This window comes from Xiphias gladius, chromosome 3 (genome assembly GCF_016859285.1).
Source record: "Xiphias gladius isolate SHS-SW01 ecotype Sanya breed wild chromosome 3, ASM1685928v1, whole genome shotgun sequence".
NCBI lineage: Eukaryota > Metazoa > Chordata > Actinopteri > Istiophoriformes > Xiphiidae > Xiphias > Xiphias gladius.
This window is the reverse complement of record NC_053402.1, coordinates 4321331-4331168: the sequence shown is the minus strand read 5'-3', so window position 1 is coordinate 4331168 and position 9838 is coordinate 4321331. Positions and strand designations below refer to the sequence as shown.

General features: G+C 41.4%; 1 pseudogene; it reads right to left on the bottom strand.

Annotated features, from left to right (window-relative positions):
* Positions 1-327: 327 nt before the first annotated feature.
* On the bottom strand, positions 328-2101 carry LOC120783630 (annotated as a pseudogene).
* Between the last annotated feature and the right edge of the window lie 7737 nt (positions 2102-9838).

Sequence of the window (9838 nt, the reverse complement as noted above, 5' to 3'; positions counted from 1 at the left end):
CCACTTTTTCGAACTTCTCAGCTGTGATTCCCATCTGCACGAAGTTTTGCACAAAGAATCTATGAACCCTCATGATACAAATCTTATAAGAAGAATTTTTATAATCCAATAAATGCAAAAGTTATAAACAAAACACTTGTCGTCGAAACAGGAATTATTGCATATCTTGCCAGTAATCACTCCTCAACAGGAAACTTGGTCAAAATCTGGTACCAATCAGCCACTAGGCGGCGCTTTTGTTGCAAAACCATGACAAATGCTATAATTATTTTTTCAAACTAGTCCTAGACTGTAAGTGTGATCTGCAACAAACTTTGCACATATCATCTATGTAGTCTCATGATCACAAGTTACTGAAAGAGTATTGATACTCCAAAAAATGTGTTCAGTAAAGGATTCAACTTCATAGGTTTTGATTTTGATCCAGGTGTCATCCACATACCTAAACCAGTGGCTGGGGTCAGTTCCTGGAAAAGAGGTCAGGGCTCTGCTTTCTATTTCTTCCATGTAGAGATTAGCCACTATGGTGATACCAGGGAGCTCGTGGCACAGCCGTGCTTTTGTCTGTAGAAACCTAGGTGGCAGTCAGGCAGAGGTCAAACAAGGCGCATATGTGGTCAGGGGTGAGGCTGGCTCTGTTGGGTAAAGTGCTATCCTGTAGCAGTTGTTTCCTAACTGCTTCTGTGGTAGGAATACATGTGAAGAGTGAAGTGACATCATAGGATACCATAGTTTCATCTGAGTCCAGTTTTATTTTTCCAACCTTGTTGGCAAAGTCTTGGGAGTTCTTGATGTGATGTGCAGCGTTTTCGACCAGAGGATGGTAGCCAGGTGATTAGCAATGTTGTAGGTTACCGAGTTAATGCTGCTGATGATCAGTCTGAGTGGGACTCCTTCTTTGTGCATCTTTGTGAGTCCTATTGGGAGGCAACTAACTACTTTCTTTTTGTAGCCGCTGGTGGGGTCTCGTCTTCGTGCCTCATAGGTGGCTGTGTTGCTGAGGAGACTGGTCACTTTGGCGTGATAATCAGATGTGTTTAGCACCACTGTGCATCTTCCTTTGTTGGCTGGAAGAATGGTGATGTTCTGCTTTCTTTCGAGCAATGTCAGTGCCTTCCTTTCTTGGACGGTGAGGTTGGAAGGCGGTGCTTTCGCACTGTCGAGAGCGGCTGAGACCTTCAGTCTGAATTGTTCAACCTCTGTATTAGTCAAATTGTTGTTTCTGATGGCTGCTTCTGTGCCTGTGATGAGGTTTAAGACTGGTACCTGTTCCTGGTAATATGGCAAAGTTTAGTCCTTTGGATAAGACATCCTTTTCTAGTTGAGTGAGGTTCCTGTCAGACAGGTTCTTCACCCATTTTCCTTGAGCGTCCAGCTGTGTTGTCGGGTTGTACTTCCATCTCCAGGTCAGTTCCTGGGTTTTGTGAGCAGTGCTGAGATGTGACTGCAAGGTTTAGAACTTGCGTATCTGTCATTCCTTGCCTTTGGTGTGTTGTAAAGCCTGTGCCTTAGCCACAAACCTGGAGACTTGTTCCAGTACTTCACTGGGAAGATGTAATGTCAACTCCTCGAGCATCTTTTAAGTCCTAGCTTTAAGGGCATCAATGGTAAAATGTACTTGTCTCACCCTCTCGTTGAGTAACTGGCTCTGAACTCACAAGTGTTGCTGGTCTCACCAGAGGATAAATACCTGGAACTCCCCACTAGTCACTTAGAAGTCCAAGTCCAGTTGCCTTCGCATAGCACTTACAGAAGGACTATCACAGTGTAAGTATAAGTGATGCATTAGCTATTGGTAGAAAAATTGTTGGTCACTTCAAGCACTCACCTCTTGTGTATTCACACTTGGAGGACATACAAGTTGAGCTGAATATGCTGCCTAACCATCCCAAACAAGATGTATGAACAAGGTGAAAGAGTACATATTCCATGATCAAGAGCCTCTTTGCACAGAATAAGGCCCTCTGTCTGACCTGCCAGCCACACTGACTGAAAACCAGTCAGGGGTAGTGGAAAAGACCATTACAGCTCTAGTCCCTTTTGCGGAGTTGACAAGGGAGCTAAGCTCTTCATCTCCATCTGCATCTGAAGTCGTTACCATTGTCAGTGTCATTAGATTGCATTCTCACTCGAAAAAATGAGGCTGATGAGGAAATGAAGACCATGAAAGGCATTTTCCCTGAGGCTGTGAAAAGACGTTTCAGAGACGTGGAATCTGAGCCATTATACTTGGTTGCAATGCCAGAGGACAGGTATGTGGGGTTATTATTTAATATGATCTCTTTTGTGTGTGTGTGTGTGTGTGTGTGTGTGTGTGTGTGTGTGTGTGTGTGTGTGTGTGTGTGTGTGTGTGTGTGTGTGTGTGTCTGTGAGAGAGAGAGAGAGAGAGAGACAGAGAGAGAGAGAGAAATTTACGCACACAAATCTCACACCAGTCAGTGTGTGGAATTTTACTTTTACATCTAATGACAGTATTTTATATTAAGCATCAACCCTCAGAATGGGATTCATCACTTGATGTTAAGGGTAGGCTAATCTTAAATGTTACACAGTCTTGTACTGTCAGGACAAGTAAGGATACCAAAGTAGAAGTGTCATCTCTCCTTACATCTCATGTAAGGACCTTTGGGATAGAGCACATAAGGATCTTGTCGTGGGAAATGAGAAGGCCCACACTCATGCCTAGAAGGCCTAGGTCCCTCCACCACACAGTTTAGTGCTCGATTCAAAAAACTCTTTTTATCACAGAAATAATTAAAATAAGTCTTTTGGTCTGGTGCTTTTGAGTTAGATTTATTGCTTCTAGTTGAAAACACACAATAAACCGAGCTGGTCCTGGGAGCAACTGAATTTGAATGTGAAAGCACTCAAATTTATATCATGTCTGTTATCATGCCCTTTGTGGGGCTTCCAATCTTACTTCTCCTAGGTTCCAGTGCCTTTTCTTTTTTATGCCCCCTTGCCAGATCTCATAAATAATGGTGTAATATGAGTCCCGTTCTACAACTAGATGTACTAATTAAAAAACAACGGTGTAATGTTCTACTACTAGATGTCATAGTTCCAAAACAATGGTGTAATGTTTCCACAGCGTTGATTAATAAAAAATACTTATGTGATCATCAAACATTTGAATTATGTTTTCATAAGTGATTTGATTACTGCTTACATGAGGTTACTGAAAAGTGTGCATAGGTAAATATTTCCCACAATCTGAATTTGCCTGTTTGCATCCATCTTGTAATTTACTAGTCTCTTGCAGCTCCAGTATGCTATTGTCTCAGTTGTTGCATCTATCATTTCTGCTATTTTAGTGGGAATGGCCGTCTGCTGATGACAAAGCCTGGGCCTTGTCAAGCAGACGGGGGCGCAGCATTTTTTGGACATTTGGGCATGCACATTGTGGATAATCCTGGAATCTTTGATGGGTGACTAGCTGTAGCTAGCAACAGACAAATATGCTTGTCAAGCTGCCCTCGACTCAGCTTCCATTGTTCTGAGACAGTAATGATATTGCACGCAGTGTGGAAACTGTACTTGCGCATTAGAAATATACTTATACAGTCTTCTTCCCAAGCATTAAGAAGTGGCAGTAGCATTTATAAAATTACACTGTCATTTATCACCTCAAATCGGTATAAATTGACTTACTCAGAGCCAGGCGGCCCTATATGCTCACCGCGCAAGTTGAGTACGGCCCCGCAATTTACACAAGGGCCCCACCTCGCCCTCGTTTCAAAGCGGGTGTCAGTGTTTACAACGTAAATGAGAGGATGAAGTGGAACTATCCTTATGGTCAGGAAAAGAGAAAAAATAGCATGAGAATGAATTGCTGGAACAGCAATCAGGTAAACTTTTGCTCTCTCCTCTCAAAGTTTGATGTCAGCAAATAGCAGTAAAATTAAGTTGATGTGCTAGCTTGCAGTGCATCTCTCTCTAGTCTGTCTGTCTTGCTAACCTCGCTGGGCAGTGCATGTCTTGGTCTGTCTGTGTTTTGCTTGCCAGCCACTCCCAGGGCAGTGTTCTGTGACTTTGTGCTGGACAAAAGTGAGAGTGAAATATTACGAAATATTACGTTTTCAACGGTGTTTATACACCAAAGCTTAAAAAAATAACACACAAATATACACAAATATATATATATATATATATATAATATGCATTCATATGTGCATGCACAAAATGAAATTTTTCTGTTTACATTGTATGGGCTTATGTTTACCAAAGCTGATTGTATAATATTGTGAGGACTGGACTAATTACCAGGTAGCAGAGCCAAAGCTCAGTGTTTAATTTTATTATTTTCTACATTTTATATTTTCTCCAATTTCTTATTCATGTAAATAATCACGTCTCTTAAGATTCTGTAGAAAATATTCTGCTCAATAATTATTGTTTGTTTATACCTAACTCTGTTCTGTACAGGTCTGCTTATTCTTAGACTGAGAGATTGAGAAAACTGTTCTAAAGGAGGTAGGATTGTAGTGGGAGCACTGGGGTTTCAGGTGTGACTGCGTTGCAATGGCAAATTGTTTACATGGCTCAAGGCTTAGGTGGGAGGGCACATTAGCAGAATTTTGCTTAGGGCCCCAGGGAGGTCACGACTGGCTCTGGTCTTATCACCTTGGTCAACGTGTTTGACATCTTTTCCTTTCCGTTAATCAAGATGTAAGGTTCTCTGTGCGAGATCTGCAGTAATGAGACATATTAAGGCAGGAAAACACAGGATTCTCCATTGTTAGTAGAGTTTGTCATTGTCAGATAATGGTAAATTTTGAAGATTACCATTGAATTGATTTTATTTTAGATATTATACGTCTGTACTGCACATGTGATATGTTTACTGTAAGTTAAAAGGAATAATACTAATACTTTTTCAGCCAGGAACTCGTGCAGAAAGGTGAAGATGTCCAGGTAGAAGCAGCAAGTAGTACGCAGGAGAGAGACTTTCAGCAAAGGAAAGACAGACAGCACAAAATCACGAGACAGGACAGGCTCTGAATTTGGTGTTTGTGACAGCTTTTTGATAGAATAGAACAGCGAGGCCAGCCCAATAAATGCGAATGTCTGTCGCTGATTGAGTGACTGACTGACTGAGGGACAGCTAAATTTACAGCATCGGTCAGCCTAGGTAGCATTTTGTATTACATCATCGGGGGGCATTTACAGGCAGTGTTTCCAACTTAGCGCTTTTGTCACTAGATTTACCGACTTTTCACACCCCCTTAGCAACTTTTTTTCAAATAAGCAGCTAGAAACAAATCTAGCGAATTGTAGGACAAACCTTAGCTACTTTCCCCTGAAAAAGAGGTAGTCAGGTGGTCAGAGCGAGGTCAGGCTTTCCCTCAACAGGCACCCCTCTCTACGTGTGTCATTCAATTTGCCGCATGGCAGTTGACATAGACGTTTATGAGCTTCCAACTTTCTCTTTGAGTGATCATTTAACAAGTAAATATAACTGAAATCACAGCAAAGCCGTTGTCTTTAACTTATGTGTATGATGATTTTGTCAGATGACACTGTGGTTCTAAAATCAGGATTTTGAGGTGCAGACAAGCATCGTGGAAATAGCTTGGAAGTGACTGCTGGTTAACATTTAGTTTTAATGGATTGCGTTACAGTCACTATTTTATCCTTGTTCCGTTGTATGACAACAGAAACAAAAAACATGTAAATAAGAAACGGCTTTATTTGAAATTCCGCTGTATCAAAATACTGTATACGTGAACACAGAGCGTATGAGAGAAGAAAACAGATCAAGGGCTGAAACCGGCTGACACTATGCAGAATGCAAATACAACGTGATGAAGTCATGAATATGGTAACAATCATCATATGTTATACAATATTTTATATGTTATACACTATGTCATCTAGCAATATTTAGTAGCTTTTCAAACAGGCTTTTAGCTACTTCCACAACATTTTCAACTACGTCCTCAATTTTTCAGAAGGACAAACACATCCTCAGTGAAAGACACATGAAAGCCCACTTGTAGTTTGCAAAAAAGAACCTAAAGGACTCTCAGACTGTGATAATCAAGATTCTCTGGTCTGATAAAACAAAGATTGAACTGTTTGGCCTTAATTCTAAGCGTCATGTCTGGAGGAAACTATGCACCGCTCATCACCTGCCCAATACCATTCCAACAGGGAAGCATGGTGGTGGCAGCATCATGCTGTGGGGATGTTTTTCAGCGGCAGGGACAGGGAGACTGGTCAGGGTTGAGGGAAAGCTTAACGGAGCAAATATTATATTTTAGATTTCCTTTTTAATAAATTTGCAAAAATTTCTAAAATTCTATTTTTGCTTTGTCATTATGGGGTTGGTAACATAACATGTAACATAATGTGAAAAAATTCTGAATACTTTGTGAACGCACTGTATTTCTAAATTGGAGCAATCATTTTCCAATCATTTTCCATTGGTATGTTTAATATATATTAATGTTACCCTGTTGATAGATTTATTTAATAGGACAAAATCATGTAAAACAGCAATGTGTATTTGCCTTGGCAGTAAATAGCTCTGTGGTCTTTTTGCTTAACAGTGGAGGTGTTGTGCATTTTGTTTTATTTTGGTGGCATTTTCTTGCCCGACACTGGAGCTGTCCTAAGAGCAGGGCCTCCACCAGAAGTGTCCCCACAGTGGAGGCCAGCGGGCAGTTTTTTGGCTCTTTTCACACAAACCTGTAGCCCTATATAGCTATATGAATCCCAACTTTCAGCTCTACAGTGGCTGTGAATTCAGCACATCACGAACTGCAAGTTTTAAGTAGTTAATGGTTTTTTATAAACAAAGAGCTAATATTAGCCTGCTAACGTTCATTAGCTAGCATTAGCAGGCTTATAAGGTGTAGGTAGCAGGTCACAGACATATTTATAAAAGTGTAACCTCTCACCAAATTTGATAACTTAAATTCTGAGTTGGAAACATGTTAGAAGAGTAAATAGTCCCATGAACTGCTTCATTCTGGTTTGAATCGGCTCTGTGCTCAGTCACACACGCATGAGTATCTACATTTATACAAATTAATGGTTGGACAATATTATAATTGTAAATAACTGGGATGTTCAGCTATGTTAATACAAATCCAGATGGGTAGCGAGCTCCAGTGCATGCCAATTTGGCCCAAATTGTCTGCCTACGTTTGCTTGCCACAAGTAACCCATGTTATTAAACATGTGGGACCTACAAAGTTTACCTAGTGCTCATTCAGGCTCCATGGATACCCTTCTAAAATGTGGACATTAAACAAGGTAATAGCACATAGGTACCCACGTTTTTTACATTGTGACATTATTTCTACCTAGATTGTCACATATAATATAAAGTATACAACAGAAATGAGTACATCTCTTTGCAATATCACTAAAATGTTAAATGATTAAAAATTATTATATTAATCATATTATTTTTTAAGTTGAAGTGTATGATATTTGATCTCATGTATTATTAAATACAAACAGGTTACATAGACCACATTGAAAATCCAGGCCCTAAGTACAACCTCTTTGCAACAAAAGTGATTGCACCTGTGATCACTTCAACAAAAGTGATTGCTCCTATAACCTGTGAACACCACAACTTTCTCAGTTTTGGCCTGGGTTGTGTCTAACGTAATATGGCTCCACGTTGTGAGGAGGTGGTCCTGGCAGCTGATGTTGCCTTCTCCCCAGCCCTGATGAAAGTAATGGTCCTCTTCACTGTCTGAAAACAAAGACAACAGCCTTTGCTGTGATGTTGTGCAAAAGGTAGCATGCACTTTAACACATCAGTTAGCAGATACACCAATCAGCCACAACATTAAAAACAGTTACCGGTTTTAATGTTGTTGCTGGTCAGTGCACATGCTAACAGCCTTAGACTGGGGCAAAGGCACAACACAATCAATAAGCAGATTCTCAAAAGGCTGACTGGCTGCTGATTATAGGACACAGGTGAAGGCTTGATGGGCTGATTTGGCTTGCCTGTGATCTGACAAGTATGACAGGTTTTGATGTAAGCCGAGATGTCGCTTTTTAGCCCTTGGCCAGTAGAAAAAACATAGAACTCTATCATATATTTTCTGAACCCTTTAATGTCCTGCCACTGTATTATGAGCTGTCTGCAAAACTGGATTTCTTAGTTTAGTTGGAACTATAACTTGAAAAATGGCATGCCGAACAAAATTTTCATTCTGAGGAACCCACTTTCTCACCACAAGACATCCTCTAGGAATAACCCTTACAGAACTCTCAAACTCATCAGCTGGATGGACCTGATAGAACAGTTCTTGCAGGGAGGAGTCATCTTTCTGCTCCTGTATCAACTCACTACGAGTGACAGATTGCAAAAATTCAGGTAATGGAAACACACATTTGATAGATTTTTCTGCTCACCCTCTATACATTTTTCAGAATTAGAATGAGACAGCACACTGATCAGCACTGCTGATCAGGACACACACCAAGCGAAACTTCATTTTCCACTAAGTTCGAAGGCAAAAAGAGGTTAAGTAGAGGGACAGTGAGAACTTCGAAACCCATTCTCTGAACTTTGGCGCAACCACCAGTGTCACTGTCTGAGGAGCAGATTCCAAAATGAAAGATTCCAAGGGACCTTTATCCTTGAGAATGCTAAAATGCACCTTTTTATCACTCCCCACCAAGGACACAAAACTGATTGTAAATTAGGCTCATCTGCTAACCCAGGAAACCACAGGAATGCAAGGGGCAACTGTCTTAATGGTCTTAGTAAGCAACTGAACAGCAGCTGTAACCTCAGCTTTTTCAGCTGCAGGGACTGAGACCCTTTTCCCAGACAGTAGTTACAAGTGTCCCAGGGTGACTGCATGTGTGTGTGTGTGTGTGTGTGTGTGTGTGTGTGTGTGTGTGTGTGTGTGTGTGTGTGTGTGTGTGTGTGTGTGTGTGTGTGTGTGTAAGAGGATGTATGTGATGGCTGGTCCTGGTGGTGGTTTAGTTTTGGTTGGGAACTCTCTGGGCTTTTGCAGGGTTTTACAATTACCTGAAAAGACACTTGGGTTCAGCATGTAGTTATTAGTGCACTGGTCTCTGTAGGGGTGTTTTTCCACCTGTCTCTATGCAGGTAATGAGATGCAAAGCAGCCTGCAGTGTTCCAGTCGTTAGAGAAGCAGAGCTCACGGATGCCGCGATTGAGCAGTGTAGAAAAACACAACCAGAATGAAGGGAACACACAAGACTATGGACTGGTCATAAAAAAGGAGACTGTAAAAGTCGGGAGAACAGCTGACATCCCATCTGAGCTACAGGTGAGGCAAAGGGAAAGAGACGGAGCTCGGCACAGGAGGCACAGTGCATCCACAGGCCACTGCAGGAAAGAGGGAGTCACTTTATGGGAAAGCAGAGAGGTGAATGTGTACTTTGACGTGTAAGGTTAAATATGCAGAGCTAAATTTATATGTTCTCATAGAGGCCCTAGGTTGGGGGGACCTCAGAGGATGCCTCCCAGGCTGAAAAGGGACTTAATGCTTAGTGATTGAAACCATACGTTAGTGACTTTTCTTAGGAAAACTACTGCCTTATTTTTCAGAGTGGCTCATTGGCTTCACACCCTCTCACAAGCAGATCTGCAGATGTTTGATTTGACGCTGTACTTCTTTGTAATAAACCTTTATATGCAATCAAGGCAGTGTCAGCAGAGTCTCCTTCATCCTCTTCACATCATCATCACCACCTAATAAACTACAAGAATTTGGTGTCACGAACTTGGTCGTGTTGTGCCCTGCAGTATCTTCACCAGCATCAGCGTGCTGACTCCCGCTCCACGCAGTTAAGGTGAGCATTCCTCACATTCTTGGGACGCTGGTTTGTTCGT